The sequence below is a fragment of the Lepisosteus platostomus genome, chromosome 16, assembly GCF_059453375.1.
Source record: "Lepisosteus platostomus isolate fLepPlt1 chromosome 16, fLepPlt1.hap1, whole genome shotgun sequence".
In the NCBI taxonomy this organism is placed as follows: domain Eukaryota; kingdom Metazoa; phylum Chordata; class Actinopteri; order Semionotiformes; family Lepisosteidae; genus Lepisosteus; species Lepisosteus platostomus.
Genome location: NC_142626.1, coordinates 23,115,388 through 23,133,099, shown reverse-complemented (window position 1 = coordinate 23,133,099; position 17,712 = coordinate 23,115,388). Strand labels below are relative to the sequence as shown.

Sequence of the window (17,712 nt, the reverse complement as noted above, 5' to 3'; positions counted from 1 at the left end):
CTTCTGTTTCCTGTCTCATCCTGCTCCTGCTTCCTGTCTCATCCTGCTCCTGCTTCCCTTGTCATCCTGCTCCTGCTTCCTGTCTCATCCTGCTCCTGCTTCCCTTGTCATCCTGCTTCTGCTTCCTGTCTCATCCTTCTCCTGCATCCTGTCTCATCCTGCTTCTGCTTCCCTTCTCATCCTGCTTCTGCTTCCTGTCTCATACTGCTTCTGTTTCCTGTCTCATCCTCTCATCCTGGTCCTGCGTCCTGTCTCATCCTGCTCCTGCTTCCCTTCTCATCCTGCTCCTGCTTCCCTTCTCATCCTGCTTCTGCTTCCTGTCTCATCCTGCTCCTGCTTCCTGTCTCATCCTGCTCCTGCTTCCTGTCTCATCCTGCTCCTGCTTCCCGTCTCATCCTGCTCCTGCTTCATGTCTCATCCTGCTCCTGCTTCCTGTCTCATCCTGCTCCTGCTTCCTGTCTCATCCTGGTTCTGCTTCCCTTCTCATCCTGCTTCTTCTTCCTGTCTCATCCTGCTCCTGCGTCCTGTCTCATCCTGCTTCTGTTTCCTGTCTTATCCTGCTCCTGCTTCCTGTCTCTTCCTGCTCCTGCTTCCCTTCTCATCCTTCTCCTGCTTCCCTTCTCATCCTGCTTCTGCTTTCTGTCTCATCCTGCTCCTGCGTCCTGTCTCATCCTGCTCCTGCGTCCTGTCTCATCCTGCTTCTGTTTCCTGTCTCATCCTGCTTCTGTTTCCTGTCTCATCCTGCTCCTGCGTCCTGCCTCATCCTGCTCCTGCTTCCCATTTCGTCACGCTTCTGCTTCCCCTCTCATCCTGCTCCTGCTTCCCTTCTCATCCTGCTCCTGCTTCCTGTCTCATCCAGCTTCTGCTTCCTGTCTCATCCTGCTTCTGCTTCCTGTCTCATCCTGCTCCTGCTTCCTGTCTCCTCCTGCTCCTGTTTCCCTTCTCATCCTGCTTCTGCTTCCTGTCTCATCCTGCTCCTGCTTCCTGTCTCATCCTGCTCCTGCTTCCCTTCTCATCCTGCTTCTGCTTCCTGTCTCATCCTGCTTCTGCTTCCTGTCTCATCCTGCTCCTGCTTCCTGTCTCATCCTGCTCCTGCTTCCCTTCTCATCCTGCTTCTGTTTCCCGTCTCATCCTGCTCCTGCTTCCCGTCTCATCCAGCTCCTGCTTCTTGTCTCATCCAGCTCCTGCTTCCCTTCTCATCCTGCTTTTGCTTCCTGTCTCATCCTGCTTCTGTTTCCTGTCTCATCCTGCTCCTGCTTCCTGTCTCATCCTGCTCCTGCTTCCCTTCTCATCCTGCTTCTGCTTTCTGTGTCATCCTGCTTCTGTTTCCTGTCTCATCCTGCTCCTGCGTCCTGCCTCATCCTGCTCCTGCTTCCCATTTCGTCACGCTTCTGCTTCCCCTCTCATCCTGCTCCTGCTTCCCTTCTCATCCTGCTCCTGCTTCCTGTCTCATCCTGCTCCTGCTTCCTGTCTCATCCTGCTCCTGCTTCCTGTCTCCTCCTGCTCCTGCTTCCCTTCTCATCCTGCTTCTGCTTCCTGTCTTATCCTGCTCCTGCTTCCTGTCTCATCCTGCTCCTGCTTTCCTTCTCATCCTGCTTCTGCTTCCCGTCTCATCCTGCTTCTGCTTCCTGTCTCATCCTGCTCCTGCTTCCCTTCTCATCCTGCTTCTGTTTCCCGTCTCATCCTGCTCCTGCTTCCTGTCTCATCTTGCTCCTGCTTCCTGTCTCATCCAGCTCCTGCTTCCCTTCTCATCCTGCTTCTGCTTCCTGTCTCATCCTGCTTCTGTTTCCTGTCTCATCCTGCTCCTGCTTCCCGTCTCATCCTGCTCCTGCTTCCCTTCTCATCCTGCTTCTACTTCCTGTCTCATCCTGCTCCTGCTTCCCTTCTCATCCTGCTCCTGCTTCCCTTCTCATCCTGCTTTTGCTTCCTGTCTCATCCTGCTTCTGTTTCCTGTCTCATCCTGCTTCTGTTTCCTGTCTCATCCTGCTCCTGCTTCCTGTCTCATCCTGCTCCTGCTTCCCTTCTCATCCTGCTTCTGCTTTCTGTGTCATCCTGCTTCTGTTTCCTGTCTCATCCTGCTCCTGCGTCCTGCCTCATCCTGCTCCTGCTTCCCATTTCGTCACGCTTCTGCTTCCCCTCTCATCCTGCTCCTGCTTCCCTTCTCATCCTGCTCCTGCTTCCTGTCTCATCCTGCTCCTGCTTCCTGTCTCATTCTGCTTCTGCTTCCTGTCTTATCCTGCTCCTGCTTCCTGTCTCCTCCTGCTCCTGTTTCCCTTCTCATCCTGCTTCTGCTTCCTGTCTTATCCTGCTCCTGCTTCCTGTCTCATCCTGCTCCTGCTTTCCTTCTCATCCTGCTTCTGCTTCCCGTCTCATCCTGCTTCTGCTTCCCGTCTCATCCTGCTCCTGCTTCCTGTCTCATCCTGCTCCTGCTTCCCTTCTCATCCTGCTCCTGCTTCCCTTCTCATCCTGCTTCTGTTTCCTGTCTCATCCTGCTCCTGCTTCCTGTCTCATCCTTCTCCTGCGTCCTGTCTCATCCTGCTCCTGCGTCCTGTCTCATCCTGCTCCTGCTTCCCTTCTCATCCTGCTCCAGCTTCCCTTCTCATCCTGCTCCAGCTTCCCTTCTTATCCTGCTTCTGTTTCCTGTCTCATCCTGCTCCTGCTTCCCTTCTCATCCTGCTTCTGCTTCCTGTCTCATCCTGCTTCTGTTTCCTGTCTCATCCTGCTCCTGCTTCCCGTCTCATCCTGCTCCTGCTTCCCTTCTCATCCTGCTTCTACTTCCTGTCTCATCCTGCTCCTGCTTCCCTTCTCATCCTGCTCCTGCTTCCCTTCTCATCCTGCTTCTGTTTCCTGTCTCATCCTGCTTCTGCATCCTGTCTCATCCTTCTCCTGCTTCCTGTCTCATCCTGCTTCTGCTTCCTGTCTCATCCTGCTTCTGCTTCCTGTCTCATCCTGCTACTGCTTCCTGTCTCATCCTGCTACTGCTTCCTGTCTCATCCTGCTCTTGCTTCCTGTCTCATCCTGCTCCTGCTTCCTGTCTCATCCTGCTCCTGCTTCCTGTCTCATCCTTCTCCTGCTTCCTGTCTCATCCTGCTCCTGCTTCCCTTCTCATCCTGCTCCAGCTTCCCTTTTCATCCTGGTTCTGCTTCCCATCTCATCCTGCTTCTGTTTCCTTTCTCATCCTGCTCCTGCGTCCTGTCTCATCCTGCTCCTGCTTCCCTTCTCATCCTACTTCTGCTCCCTGTCTTATACTGCTTCTGTTTCCTGTCTCATCCTGCTCCTGCGTCCTGTCTCATCCTGCTCCTGCTTCCCTTCTCATCCTGCTTCTTCTTCCTGTCTCATCCTGCTCCTGCGTCCTGTCTCATCCTGCTCCTGCTTCCTGTCTCATCCTGCTTCTGCTTCCCTTTTCATCCTGCTCCTGTTTCCCTTCTCATCCTGCTTCTGCTTCCTGTCTCATCTTCCTCCTGCTTCCCGTTTCGTCACGCTTCTGCTTCCCCTCTCATCCTGCTCCTGCTTCACTTCTCATCCTGCTTCTGTTTCCTGTCTCATCCTGCTGCTGCGTCCTGTCTCATCCTGCTCCTGCGTCCTGTCTCATCCTGCTCCTGCTTCCCTTCTCATCCTGCTTGTTTCCTGTCTCATCCTGCTCCTGCTTCCTGTCTCATCCTGCTCCTGCTTCCCTTCTCATCCTGCTCCTGCTTCCGTTCTCATCCTGCTCCTGCTTCCTGTCTCATCCTGCTCCTGCTTCCTGTCTCATCCTGCTTCTGCTTCCTGTCTCATCCTGCTTCTGATTCCCTTCTCATCCTGCTTCTGCTTCCTGTCTCATCCTGCTCCCGCTTCCCTTCTGATCCTGCTTCTGCGTCCTGTCTCATCCTGCTCCTGCTTCCCTTCTCATCCTGCTTCTGCTTCCTGTCTCATCCTGCTCCTGCTTCCTGTCTCATCCTGCTCCTGCTTCCCTTCTCATCCTGCTTCTGCTTCCCGTCTCATCCTGCTTCTGTTTCCTGTCTCACCCTGCCCCTGCGTCCTGACTCATCCTGCTCCTGCTTCCCTTCTCATCCTGCTCCTGCTTCCCTTCTCATCCTGCTTCTGCTTCCTGTCTCATCTTTTTCTGCTTCCCATTTCGTCACGCTTCTGCTTCCCCTATCATCCTGCTCCTGCTTCCCTTCTCATCCTGGTTCTGCTTCCCTTCTCATCCTGCTTCTGCTTCCTGTGTTATGCTGCTCCTGCTTCCTGTCTCATCCTGCTCCTGCTTTCCTTCTCATCCTGCTTCTGCTTCCTGTCTCATCCTTCTCCTGCTTCCTGTGTTATCCTGCTCCTGCTTCCCTTCTCATCCTGCTTCTTCTTCCTGTCTCATCCTGCTCCTGCTTCCTGTCTCATCCTGCTCCTGCTTCCCTTCTCATCCTGCTCCTGCTTCCCGTTTCGTCACGCTTCTGCTTCCCCTCTCATCCTACTCCTGCTTCCTATCTCATCGTGCTCCTGCTTCCCTTCTCATTCTGCTTCTGCTTCCTGTCTCATCCTGCTTCTGCTTCCCTTCTCATCCTGCTTCTGCTTCCCTTCTCATCCTGCTCCTGCTTCCGTTCTCATCCTGGTCCTGCTTCCGTTCTCATCCTGCTCCTGCTTCCTTTCTCATTCTGCTTCTGTTTCCTGTCTCATCCTGCTCCTGCTTCCCGTTTCGTCACGCTTCTGCTTCCCCTCTCATCCTGCTTCTGCTTCCCTTCTCATCCTGCTCCTGCTTCCTGTCTCATCCTGCTCGTGCTTCCCTTTTCATCCTGGTTCTGCTTCCCATCTCATCCTGCTTCTGTTTCCTTTCTCATCCTGCTCCTGCGTCCTGTCTCATCCTGCTCCTGCTTCCCTTCTCATCCTGCTTCTGCTTCCTGTCTTATACTGCTTCTGTTTCCTGTCTCATCCTGCTCCTGCGTCCTGTCTCATCCTGCTCCTGCTTCCCTTCTCATCCTGCTTCTGCTTCCTATCTCATCCTGCTCCTGCTTCCCTTCTCATCCTGCTTCTGCTTCCAGTCCTGTCCTTTTGCTCACGGTCTTGTTCAAGTTGACTTCCCTTTCCAGTCACCTACCAGCTGCCTCTGTCTGTCTATTCAGCTTCAGCTTCTTAGCCTCTGTCAGACCTCCTCTGGGAGACATCACCCTTCTCATCAGACCTCGTCTCTACACCTGCACTAACCTCTCTTTTTCCCACCTTCAATACGTTAAATCAGCCAGAGTGACACCTACAGTATAGATCCCTCTGTTCCTCCTAACAGCACTGGCTATTTCCCATCTGGCCACGGGATAACAAGAACATTCAACAACTTATTTTATATGGCCAGTGCATTGGGAATTAACATTATTAAAAAACAAAATTGTTAGATGCTTAGATGTTGAGCTACTGTAAGTTTCTTATATGTTCTAGATAATTTTATATTAAAATGGCAGTCAACCCAACTCATTAATAGCTTTGACTCTCTGTAATAATTAAATGGTTGGCTGATATCCCTGCCATTAGATTGGTGCAGGGGGGATTACCGGCTAACTCCATGCAGATAACCTTCCACAGTTTCATTTTAAATTATAATGTTGTTTCAAATACGGTTTGAGTAAACAATTAGGAATTAGAACATGAATTACCAAGATTGGTTTATGGCTGCTATGTATCAATTAAATGGGACTAAAAGCAATTTATACACATGTATTCAAGCAATATACATTTCTATTTAAACAATAATAAAATGATCAAAATAAACCAACAAAAGAGTGAATTTATGATTCAATCTGCCTTGATGCTCACAAATGTATAATCAAAATACACAGACTAAACCACTTGTCGTAAACAGCACATCTACATTCATACACTTACAGGATAGTTAAATATTTATGACTGTCGTGAGTCACACACTTGTTTGGAAGAGCCCCAGTTTTGAGCATCTGTTTTAACAAACAATAATATATTTCAGGGTCATTTAAACTGTATATCCATTTCAATATAACAATAGACAATATCCCCAGTTGTTGCTAATATGGTAATATGTTACCTTGGCAAGGAGCAGAAATATAGAAAGTGTTATTTATGATGAGGTTAACATGTATACAGTACATTAAGCTTTCTCTCATAAAATTTATATAATATTTAGTGAGAATCAGATGTATTTTGCACTAGTTTTTAATTACACAAAGGCCATGCCTGTACGTTTCTATGATCACTGTCACAAGACACAATCCTTTTTGGTCCCACATCACCAAAAGCAGAAAGGGATAAACAATGACTTGTAACTAAAAAGGCTACATAGTGGCATAGTGGTGAACATTGCTGCATTGCAACACTGGGGTGCAATTGGCGTGATGTTTGTAGGTTCTGTTTGTGTTCGAGTGGGTTTCCTCCAGGTTCTCTACTCTCCCCCCACAGTCCACTTACTGTACATACTGTACGTACTAGTGGCTCCTGTTAAATTGGCTCTGGAGTGAGTATCTGCGTGTTAATGTCTGTGTATCTGCCCTGCGGTGGACTGGCTTCCTGTCCAGGGTGCCCTGCTCCTGTCGCTTGCTAGGATAGACTTTGGCTCACCCACGACCCAATGTAACAAAAAAGAAATTTGAAATCTTGATTGCAAAAGACAGTAATATATAACTGATTCTACTTTATAAGTGTGGTTAAGTAGCATTACACTATGGGATTGTGCAGAATTTAAAGCTATACAGTGATAATGCTATTCACTTGTGAAATAAGCGGTAGAGTCCCTTAGAGGTACCAAAAATAGTTATTAACCTCATAAAATTATTATTATTATTTGGCAATTTAGAAAATGTGGTTTTTGAGTGTTGCAGACAAAGAAAGAAAATGTAATCACAGATGAGTAAATCAATAGAGAGGAAGGTAGATCAACTCTGCTTTGAACTGGGATGTCATTAAATAGTAACTGTGTCTTTTATTAAGAGTATAACTAAGAGTTCCATGCTTTCAGAGAAGCGGTCCTATTAACAAATGTTAATGAAACTTTTGCAAATATAATGTTCCTCTCTATAAACAAAGGCAGCTGAAGATAAACATTGCTTGAACCAGTGATGAGTTTATAGTGGACACCCAACACTCTTCACCCCTGTATTAGCAGTGACTTTGCTAGACCTTTGTGCCATTTCTATTTTAAGAACTTGAGGTCTGAATAACACATTTAAATCAGTCAGGGGAAAGGGAGAAACATTTGTGTAATTTGAATGGATTAGGTAGAAGGCAAACTGTGTGATTTGAATGGGTCAGGTGACCGACGTCATTTGAATGGTTTCCATAGATGAAGATCAGCTTATTTGTGGCCAAAAAAACCTGTTTAGAATATCTCAAATTAATATGACAAATCAACTATTTTGCTATTTAGCACATTTTAAATGGGCACATGATTATGAGAGTCATTTTTTAACTTTTTCATTGTATTTGATTTTGATTATTACAACTTAAACAATACACACTACAAGAAATGTTCAGAGTGAGGCTACATAGCACGGAACCCACATTTAGACAATCTCTAAGGTCAAAACTTTGAGAAGTAATACACATTCGGGATTGTGAGAATCCTCACTTTGGTACCTAATGTGTTATTATTTCACTGTAGATTTTTGTAGTACGGTTAACAAAACCAGTGGTTGACATGACACTGCTCTGCCACATCACAAAATAAAGAGGAAAGTATAAAAAACTAATTCATGACTGTCTTCTGTACAGGCAGGAGGGCTTGACTGTAAAGGAAAGGAGAAAAACTAAGGAAGCACAACTAAAAGCCATTAAAAGACAGTTATAAAGCAAGGAACGAACAGAACATCACAAGTGCAAATGTAATTTAGGAAGAAAACAAATAGCTAATGAAATTAAGCAGACAAAATAAGAACACAAGACATGAATTACACATCTGTGCTTGTGGATCCACAAGGACAATTATAGAGCAGCGTGCTCTTACATGAAGCATTACGTTCACCCCATTAGTGCTTTACTGCATTAGTCATACTGTATACATACTAGTGACCAACAATTTCATTTAATACAACGATTACATTGTTGAGACAGGATGTTGTAACCACACTGCTAGCACAACTCCAACTGAGATGTGTCACAAAACTGAATAACAATAATAGAATTATTAGACATTGCTCAGATCAGTTTATTTGTCATGAATAAGTATAATGAAACGCTTATTTGCATGCATGCTCCAATACAAAGACACTAAGGAAACATAAACTTAAATACAGAACAGAAGCAGCATCAACAACAAAGTTAAATAACACTCAACTTAAATAAAAGTCAGTGAAAACGGTGTAAAAATACTAAAAAAGAGTGAGTCAGTGGTAGAGGTACTATTCAACAATCTGACAGCTTGTGGGAAGAAGCTGTTTCAGAATCTGGAGTTACGTGTCTGTACCTGTATTGTGGATAAATATTAATTAGAAACGTATTACTATATTATCACCCTCACCAAGCACAGCATGTGGATGTGTGGAATACAAGGACAAAAAAACTAAATTTCCCCACATTCCACAAATATTAAAGAATTCTGTGAAATAATATGTAGCAATATCCATACAGTAGCATTATAAAGTCAATATACAGTAAAGATTTATGGCTTTCTTGGACTTCCTGTTTGCCTTCACCTTCATTATTTGAGATGGATGTGTCTTGTTAATGTTTGCCACAGACTGCCTTCATCTACATGCAATTATTTACACCCCTGTTTTGTAAGCTATCATTAAAATATTAAAATGTTATATTTTGAGAGATGCATATCTCAACAATAATTGGCAAACTGCAATATTAACAATTTCAGTTGTTTTGGATAGTTTATAGTTACTCCATGACTATTCTTTTTTTTCGGAGAATTTCCGAGAAACCAGGCACATTGAAGAAGCGTGATCTGATCCATTTCTTAGCATACAATCCTTTTTTCAAGAAACAGTACTGTATATCCACGTTACATTTTAAACATTAGCTAGGCATTTTATATGACATATAAAATATGTTGTATTTTCAGGAAATATGATTATTGGACTAAAAATTAAAATTATGCTACCATTTCAGTAACATCTAATTCAACACAAGTGCCACCCAGAGATCTGTTTGGAGCTGTGAAGGCTGAAAGCCAGAATTGATAAATTGGATTTAGGAGATATATGAAATATTCTAGTACTTGGTAAGATGTGATGCGCAAACAAATGTCTTGTCCTCTTATTCAGGCATTCTGGAATGTGAGTTATGTGAGTTGGATTATGAATGAATAAAAAACATTTTATTAAAAACACATTTGCCTTTGTTTGGGTGCTATATTATGTATTTTTCATATATAAGATATAATTATGTGTTCCTTTCTACACATTGCATGACTTTAAAAGCTATAAAAACAGGTTTTGATTCGTGTGTCTTTCACATTATCTGTTAAAGAACCAGAGATCATTTTGCTTTCAAAAGGCCGCAAAGGTACTAGCAAGGGTTAATTGCACTATGAACCGCACAAAGAAATGTAAAATAGTCTTCTTTAGGTGTGAGGGCAGGCAGGCACTGACCCTGCGCTCTGATCCCAAAGCTCTCTCCCTGTCTGTGTCTCATGGAGAGTGGGCTGGAGTATGCAAAAGGACGAATTCTTAATGCAAGAATTATCTTATCTTATCTTACACCCTTGCAGTAAACTCTTTATAATAATAATAATAATAATAATAATAATAATAATAATAATAATAATAATAAAAAACTTTATTTTATATAGCGCCTTTAAAGGTGGCTTCTCAAAGCGCTTTACAGGATGACAATAACAATAAATAAAAAGACTACAACAATAAATAAGAAGATTTCACAAGATAGGACACAATTATAATTACAACAATACAACAATAACAATAGAGGAGACCGTGGAAGGTGGTATTAAGAAGAGCAGAGGGGTGAAGAATGGAACCAGTTAAGTAAAGGCTTTTCTGAATAAGAAGGTTTTGAGTCTGGATTTGAAGGAGTTTAGAGAAGATGACTCTCTAATATCCTTGGGCAAAGAGTTCCAGAGCTTGGGGGCATAGCAGGAAAAGGCCCTGTCGCCCATAGAATGTAGACGGGCTTGGGGGACAGTAAGGAGGGCAGAATTTGAAGAGCGGAGGTTGCGAGGTGGGGAGTAGGGCGATAAAAGTTCAGACAGATATTGAGGTGCCAAGCCATGTAAAGCCTTATAGGTGAGCATGAGGATTTTAAAGTCTACACGGAATGTGACCGGAAGCCAGTGCAAGGACTCCAGGATAGGAGTAATGTGAACACTTGCACTAGACCTGGTCAGGATTCTGGCTGCTGAATTTTGGACATACTGCAGCTTGTTCAGAGTAGATTTAGATACCCCAGGGAGTAGAGAATTGCAGTAGTCAATTCGAGAGAATACAAATATGTTGATCAGCTTTTCAGCCACAGTTAATGATAGCATAGGGCGTAGTCTTGCGATATTTCTAAGGTGAAAAAAAGATGTTTTGACAGTATGCTGTACATGTGGGTCGAATGTTAAGCCAGAATCGAATATAACCCCAAGGTTTTTCAATTTTGATTGAACCTCAAGTACAGAGCCATCTACAGACAGGGTTACTGGAGTGGCTTTACGAAGTTGATGGGGGGTACCAATAAGCATGACTTCAGTCTTGTCACAGTTAAGATGAAGGAAGTTTTGAGTCATCCAAATTTTTATGTCAGAGATGCAATTAGATAGAATAGAGACAGCCACATCAGTGTCGGGTTTGGTATGGATGTATATTTGAGTATCGTCAGCGTAAAAATGAAAGCTGAGGCCATGTGATCTTAAAAGCTGACCAAGTGGGAACATGTAAATGCTGAAGAGCAAGAGGCCCAGTATGGAAGCCATATTGGAGGGGTTCGAAAAGGTTGTTTGTCATGAGGTGGTAATGTAACTGAAGTGTGACAGCACGTTCTAGAATTTTAGAGAGAAAGGGTAAGTTGGAGATGGGGCGGAAGTTGTTAAGATTGTTGAGAGCCATGTTAGGCTTCTTTGGCACGGGGGTAATAGCAGCAGTTTTGAGGACCGTTGGTACAATGCCGGTGCTTAAGGATTCATGTATTATATTGAGGACAATGGGACAGAGAGAAGAGAAACAGGACTGGAATAAAGTGGTGGGAATGGGATCTAAAATAGATGTGGTGGGTTTCATGCATGTAACTAGTTTGTTTAGGGATGCTGAGTCAAGAAGAGAGAAGCTGGAGAGACGGGAACCAGAGAAGTTGGATGAGGAGGGAGGAGGTATGGAAATTATATCCGTAGTGGAGAGAATGTGATGCCGGATGTTCTCAATCTTAGAACTAAAGAAATCTAAGAATGTGTTGCAAAGTTGTGATGAGTAAGGTAATGTGGTGGGGCAGTTTGGCTTGAGCAGTCTGTTGATGATGGAGAAAAGATGTCTGGGGTTGTTTTGGTGATTTTCAATGATGTGAGAGAAGTAGGTGGATCTAGCAGACTCTATAGTAACCTTATAATCAGATAAGTAATCTCTCCAGGCCTGATAATGTACATTTAGCTCTCTGCAATAGGTTTGGGTAACCTATCCAGCCCCAGACAGACTGCCTTTCTCTTAGTTAGATTTGTCACGACAAATACTTTAATACATATTCATATCTCTCTCTCTCTTATTGATTAGCTCAGTTAGAGCATGGTGCTAGTAATGCCAAGGTTGTGGGTTCGATCCCTGTACTGGCCAGAATAGTTGCTTTTGGGTGGCTCTGTGGCTGGAAGGTTGCTGGTCCATATCCTGTGCGTCGTATAAGTGTCTGGCCCTGTGCTCTGACCCCAAGCTTCTCTCCCTGTCTGTGTGTCTCATGGAGAGCAACTTGGGGTATGTGAGAAAGACAAATTCCTAATACAAGAAATTATATGTGGCCAATAAAGTGATCTTTTTAACCTAAGTACTGAAATACATAGTTATTTCAATACATAGTTAGTGTCAGGGAACCAATACGTGGAATAGAAGGATCCTTATGCGTGACCGGAATCCCACAGGACACAGAGTAGCAAAGGGACAAACCAAAAGACAAAATCCAAAGGCTGGGTCGATAAGGGAGGCAGAGGGTCCGGTAACGAGAGAAATCCAAAACAATTCAAAGGCAAAATCCAGAAGGCGAGGTCAAGAGGCGGAAGCAGAAGATTCGTAACGGGAGATCAGTCAAAAGGTTTGGAAACACACACTGGAGAATACTAAGAAAGGCTTCTCAATAGTGAGCATGGGAAGGTGTGCGAAGGGGGTTTAAATACTGAAAGGAAAGGGGTGTGATTGGATGATTGGTTAGGGAGTGAGAATTTGAGGAATCTGATGCATGTGAGAATGTGCTGGGTTCAATCAGGGATGAGATTGGGAAGCAGAGGTTCCGGGAATGTAACGTCGTTTGCGAGGGAGAGTGTGGGGCGTGACAGTTAGATACTGCTGTTGACATTACGTAGCTTAGTTGGACTTCACACACATTTCTTTGAAGAAAAAAAACAGTGACTCGCAGATATCATATCTGGATCACGTCTTTCTTGACTAAGGCAGGTAGTCCCCTCTGAGATCCAACCACAGATGCACCAGGATCAGCAGAAAAAGAAGAATTCAGAACTGTTCACTGGTGCTATAAACCTTTTCCAAAATCCTGCCTTAGTAATTCCATGACTTGACATCTTGAATCTCAAAATCAGGTGTAATCTTACACAGAAAAATACACTTATGGCAGAATTCATTAGGTTACTTTCCTGTTCTGCATCCATGGAACAGAATTCAAAATCAAAGACATTTTAAATACCCTGGGAATGTAATTATTTCAATCAAGCTTTTGTTTTACCACACAGAAAATGAAGGGGGCTTTGATTCAGATTATTTATACTTTCTGGTATTATTTGTACCAGAAAGCTAATGCAAAGTAAAGTAATCTACATGGGCCAACATTTATATATATAACTGTGTCATAAATATAGTTGAGTGCTCATGATACTTTACTGGTTTTAATAAATAGTTTTTCAATAATATATGTATGCTAAAATGCTCAAGAAGAAGGGACATACTATGAATTGGCATTATTATATACATTTATACCCCTGTATCAGAACCAAATTTGTTCCTGAAAATCTGTTTGAAATGTTGAACATCATAAATCAAAAATAAAAATTCCATTGTTTCTTATGGGGAATTCCACCCAGTTCCCAACCTAAGTCAAGTTCACTCAAAAAACAATATATCAAGCTTAGTGAACAATGTGTCACGATCGCTACTCCTCCTCTTAAGGGCACTCCAGCCCTTCCTTGTTCTGCCCCATTACCTGCACCTGTTTCTGATTTCTGTTCTCCCTTAAAAGCCAGACGCAGATGTCACCCGAGGTTCCTCATTGAATCCAGTTTCGTGAGAACCCGGGGTCCTGCTGCGTCTGGCTCCGTTATGGTTTTAACCCTCCGTTCCTGATTCCCCCTGCCGGTCCCGACCCGGCTCCTGGTTTTTAACTCCTTTGGATGGATCGTCTGGCATTGGACTACACTTCTGCTTTGGATTCCCCGTTTTGGATTTAGTCTTTGATTGTTTGCCCCGGACTCCTGCTCACCTTGGACACACCCCCCTGCCTCCATACCCTTCTCCTGCATGATTTTCTCCCTACTGTGTCCTCACCAACTGGATCATGTCATCTGCATAGGGCCCGGAAAGAACTGCTTCGTGACACAACGCAGTTCTACTCAAATAAGCCAACTGTAAAAGAATTAAAAATATATTTACATTTTTCATTCTTTGGTAATAGATCACTATCCAAGCTAGAATTATGTGCATACTGTTGTCGGTTATTAAGCTAAATCTTTTTCTCTTTCTTAAGACCCCATAATGAACAAAAACTTCAAAACAAACACAAAAAAACACTTTGAAAAAAATGAGAGCACAAGCTTTCACTGTGATTGTAACCAAAGCACTGCTCACAGTGTCCTTAACAAAAATGTCTTGTACCCGTACAGAAACAAAGCTGTTCGGTGGCGCTAAATTCAACTGCAGCTGTTTTTCTTGGCCTCCCTGGTCATTGTCAATTGCTAAGCACAACAGTACCAGGTTTTCTTTCTTTTTCAAGATAATCCAGATAGTTGATTTTGCTATGTCCAGGTGCTGATTAAGTTCTTCTTTTGTTTCAGCATCCACGCTGCTTGCATTTCTTTCAAAAACAGCTCTGTAGTCTTTGTTTGTTGGTTTAGGCTTAGTGACTCCAAAGGCAGACACCAAGGGAAAGAACAAAGTCTAAATCCAGCACTATACACTCACAGCCCTTTTATTTGTGCACAATCACTGCAGCACGAAACACCTGACCACTAAGAAACACCTGGCAGCCAAATGTCATAATACTTCTGCTCACCTGAAACAGGTGGATGGAACATAAAAAGTGGTATTGTTATATGTTAAAGTATATAGCCCCTTCTATCACACAGGTAAAATGCATTCTGGATGTCCAGGGATTGTCCCACCTTATGTGCTTCTGGAGAGGGCTCTAGGTTACAGGGACCCTTGCTAGGAGCTGGTACTTTTTGGTATTGGATGGAAAAAAATGGAAACGTTTGCTGTTCTGGTACAGGATGTTCTTTGGTTTGTCATTGCATAATACCTGATTTGAATTGCCTCCCTGTAACCTCCAAAGACGGAGTAGTGTAGGTGTTGGGTACTTCAGAATTGCAGTGAGGTCCTATGGGGAAGGTATAAGAGACATATCTACACCTGGAGGCAGACAGTTTTAGTTTCATAAGGAGAGAAACATTACACATTATACAGTGTCAGAGATATACAGACAGGGTGAGTGAAGTTTGTATATTTCATTATATCAGACTGGGAAAAAGTATAAGTTAAAATATAAGTTATATAATATCTTTAGTTGAAATTTTACATGCATTTCATACTTGCTATTACTTCAAGGTAGATCTTGATTAAATTTCACCATATAGTTTTTAAAGGATTTCTTTTTGAAAAGATTGTTGTTGGTGCACACAGTGGGTTATCAAAAAATTAACTACACCAACTAGCATATTTTGTCTATAAGGCAAACTATTTAAAGTTTTGGAGGCTGACAGCAGCTGTCCCTTATCTTAGCTTATAAACTAAGGCAGCCACAATGATTAGAGGGTCGTTATAGCCATTGTAGCCTGGCAGTTTTAGAAATAACCAAAAATGACTACACGCTTCTTGGGACATCAGTAAGCCAGCCTTTTTGGGGAAGATACAGTTAAACTCCACAAACTCTCTCTGGTACACTGAAGTGATTGTATTCCATTACATGCTAGACTGATAAAGAGCACCATGGAATTTGAGCAAAAAAAAAAAAGATCTAAGATTGTAATTCTAAGAATCTGGGAATTTTTGAAAGGGTTTGTTGAACTTGTGGGATTATGTATTTATCCTTGTTTCCACTAGGCAAAAAATATACTTTCTTTCAGTTTTGATGCACCATTTAGAATATGGAGAAAGATTGAATAGAAACCATTTAGAGATTTATCGAATTGTTTTTCCTGATTTTAAAATATTAGAAACAATGTAAAAGGGAAGGCCCTGCAACTCTTAAAAAAATCTGACAAAATGTTCGTTGACATTGTACTTTGGTAGTTATATATTGTTGTGAATAAATATTTGTGTTTTTAAGTTTGTGATCTTTTTATTGTTACCTAACTGCTCCAGAGAGGAATACAGTATGTGACTATAACCAATTTCCTGACAAAAAGGTGCAATTGGTAAAATTCTAGAATATGCTCGTAAAGGAAACTAGTGTCAGGACATGACATGATTTTCTCTATTTTATCATTTTAACCATAGAATTCAATTATTCACTCTCCTTGTATAAATATCCACAATTTTAATAGAAGTTTTCATCTCTCTCTTGACCTTTTTAATATCCTTTAACAGCTCTGTTCACAGTTTGTTATACTCTATTTGGATCTTGTTGTTTTTGAAGGGTGTCTATCATTCTTTATTTCGTTTAATTGGCTTATTTAAGTGTCTAGGCCATTGCCAGCCTGAGCTTTATTTACTTGTGGAACAATTTAATTTATGTTAGAATATGTTAGTTTGCTACAGATGCAGCCATTCAAAACAAGCGGGCGATACCGCATTATTTTGCGGTGGGCTTTACGCAGTCTACCGCGAGTTACCGTAAATTCTCCTATAGTACCTCAATAAAATAATAGTATCCGGAATTTCCGCAAGGTGGAGCTAATAAAGCTCAACCTCTCATGTTTGAGCTGTCGCCATCAAAGTCTTTAACGACGATATTACTAATAGTATTAATAATGAATGACCTTGGACAAGCTGTAAACTCAAAGTATTGCCCTGGTCCACATTCTTTTTTTCATTGACCGTCTTATAAAAATAACACCACAGCATTTCGCAATCAGCATTTGTTTCCAATCATGCAAAGCACAGTAATTTTTTAGAATCTCCAATTCACCATGCCTTTCACATGCTCATAAAAGAGATTGATTTAGGAACATAAACATATTACTGCATGCAAACTGTACTGTATACAGTATGTATATGTATATTTAATGTCTTTACTGTGCCTGTTTAAGTATTGAATATTTATATGGAATTTTACCACTGAAGGGAAATCTTAGTAGCTGAGCACAAAAAGAATATAACCATACTGTAACGCGTGTGAAGGCCATAAACAATATTAATTTTGGAACATAAACATACAGTATATGGCTGGTCTTGGTACTTTAAAGAAAACATACTCACCAGTACCAGCACCACACCTGAAGAAGGCTCCACGGCCGAAACGTTGTGTTCTCTTTCTTCTTTTTTTCAGCATGGAATAAACTTATTACTTGTTCCTTTGCAGCCTACGCATGCTGACGCAGCTACCCACCTGAACTATACTCACCAGTATTCCATTACTCCCTAAACATTTTAAGCATCGAAGTCTTTAACTAACGTGATACCAGAATCAACAAGCATACTTTTAGAATTTGATTAAAAGGGAATATAATATGGAATCGCGTATCTAAAGAAATTAATAACGATATAATTTGGTTTCTGTTAAAGCGCAATTAATTAGTGACAATGAATTAGTGTACGATCTATAGTTGAAATCTGAGCCTAAATAAAAAGAAAAAAGCATTTTCAGAGAGCAATTACGCTGTGTTTATGTAGAATAAGTGATTAGGTTTATGAGCAATCTAATTACTTATTCGTTTAAAACGCTATATAAAATAAAGTTTATTATTAATTTGCTGCACAGAGTGGTGAACATTATTATGCATAAGACAAAGATAAAGATTTACGTTAAAAGACATTTAATTAAACACGGGTTTGTGATTTAAATGGAAATGGGGGTGACGGGAACTCTTAATCTAAATAAAAATAAAATAAATAAAACAGGTTTCGATAGTTAATAACCACTTTTTACGCACGAAACACAGGTGATTTTTCTTCCTCCTGATCAGTTTAGAAATCTGTGTACACTGTAAGGTTTTTACTTCTTAATTAAACTTTTAAAATACACGTTTCGAATAGAAAGAAATCCTCTTCCTGGTACAGTATGTATAGCAGACCAGCACGTCGTTTTTCTCCAATCAGAGGGGTGTCAGATGGTGTCAGCCAATCACCATTCTGAAGCCGTACCGTAATCTCTGGTATAGGGAGAGCCCAGAATTCTGTCCCATAGTTTAGATAGATGATAGATACTTTTATTGATTCCGTGAGGGAAATAAAGTAAATCATTTTCATTTTAGGAAATTAT

At 42.1% G+C, this 17,712-nt stretch overlaps 1 long non-coding RNA gene across 1 annotated transcript; it reads right to left on the bottom strand.

Moving 5' to 3' along the window:
- Positions 1-7,512: 7,512 nt before the first annotated feature.
- Positions 7,513-17,442, bottom strand: LOC148647071 (uncharacterized). Its single transcript, XR_015927625.1, has 3 exons — positions 16,710-17,442; positions 14,593-14,670; positions 7,513-13,700 (listed from the first exon to the last, which is right to left on the bottom strand). It is a non-coding gene; the product is annotated as an uncharacterized LOC148647071 (long non-coding RNA).
- Between the last annotated feature and the right edge of the window lie 270 nt (positions 17,443-17,712).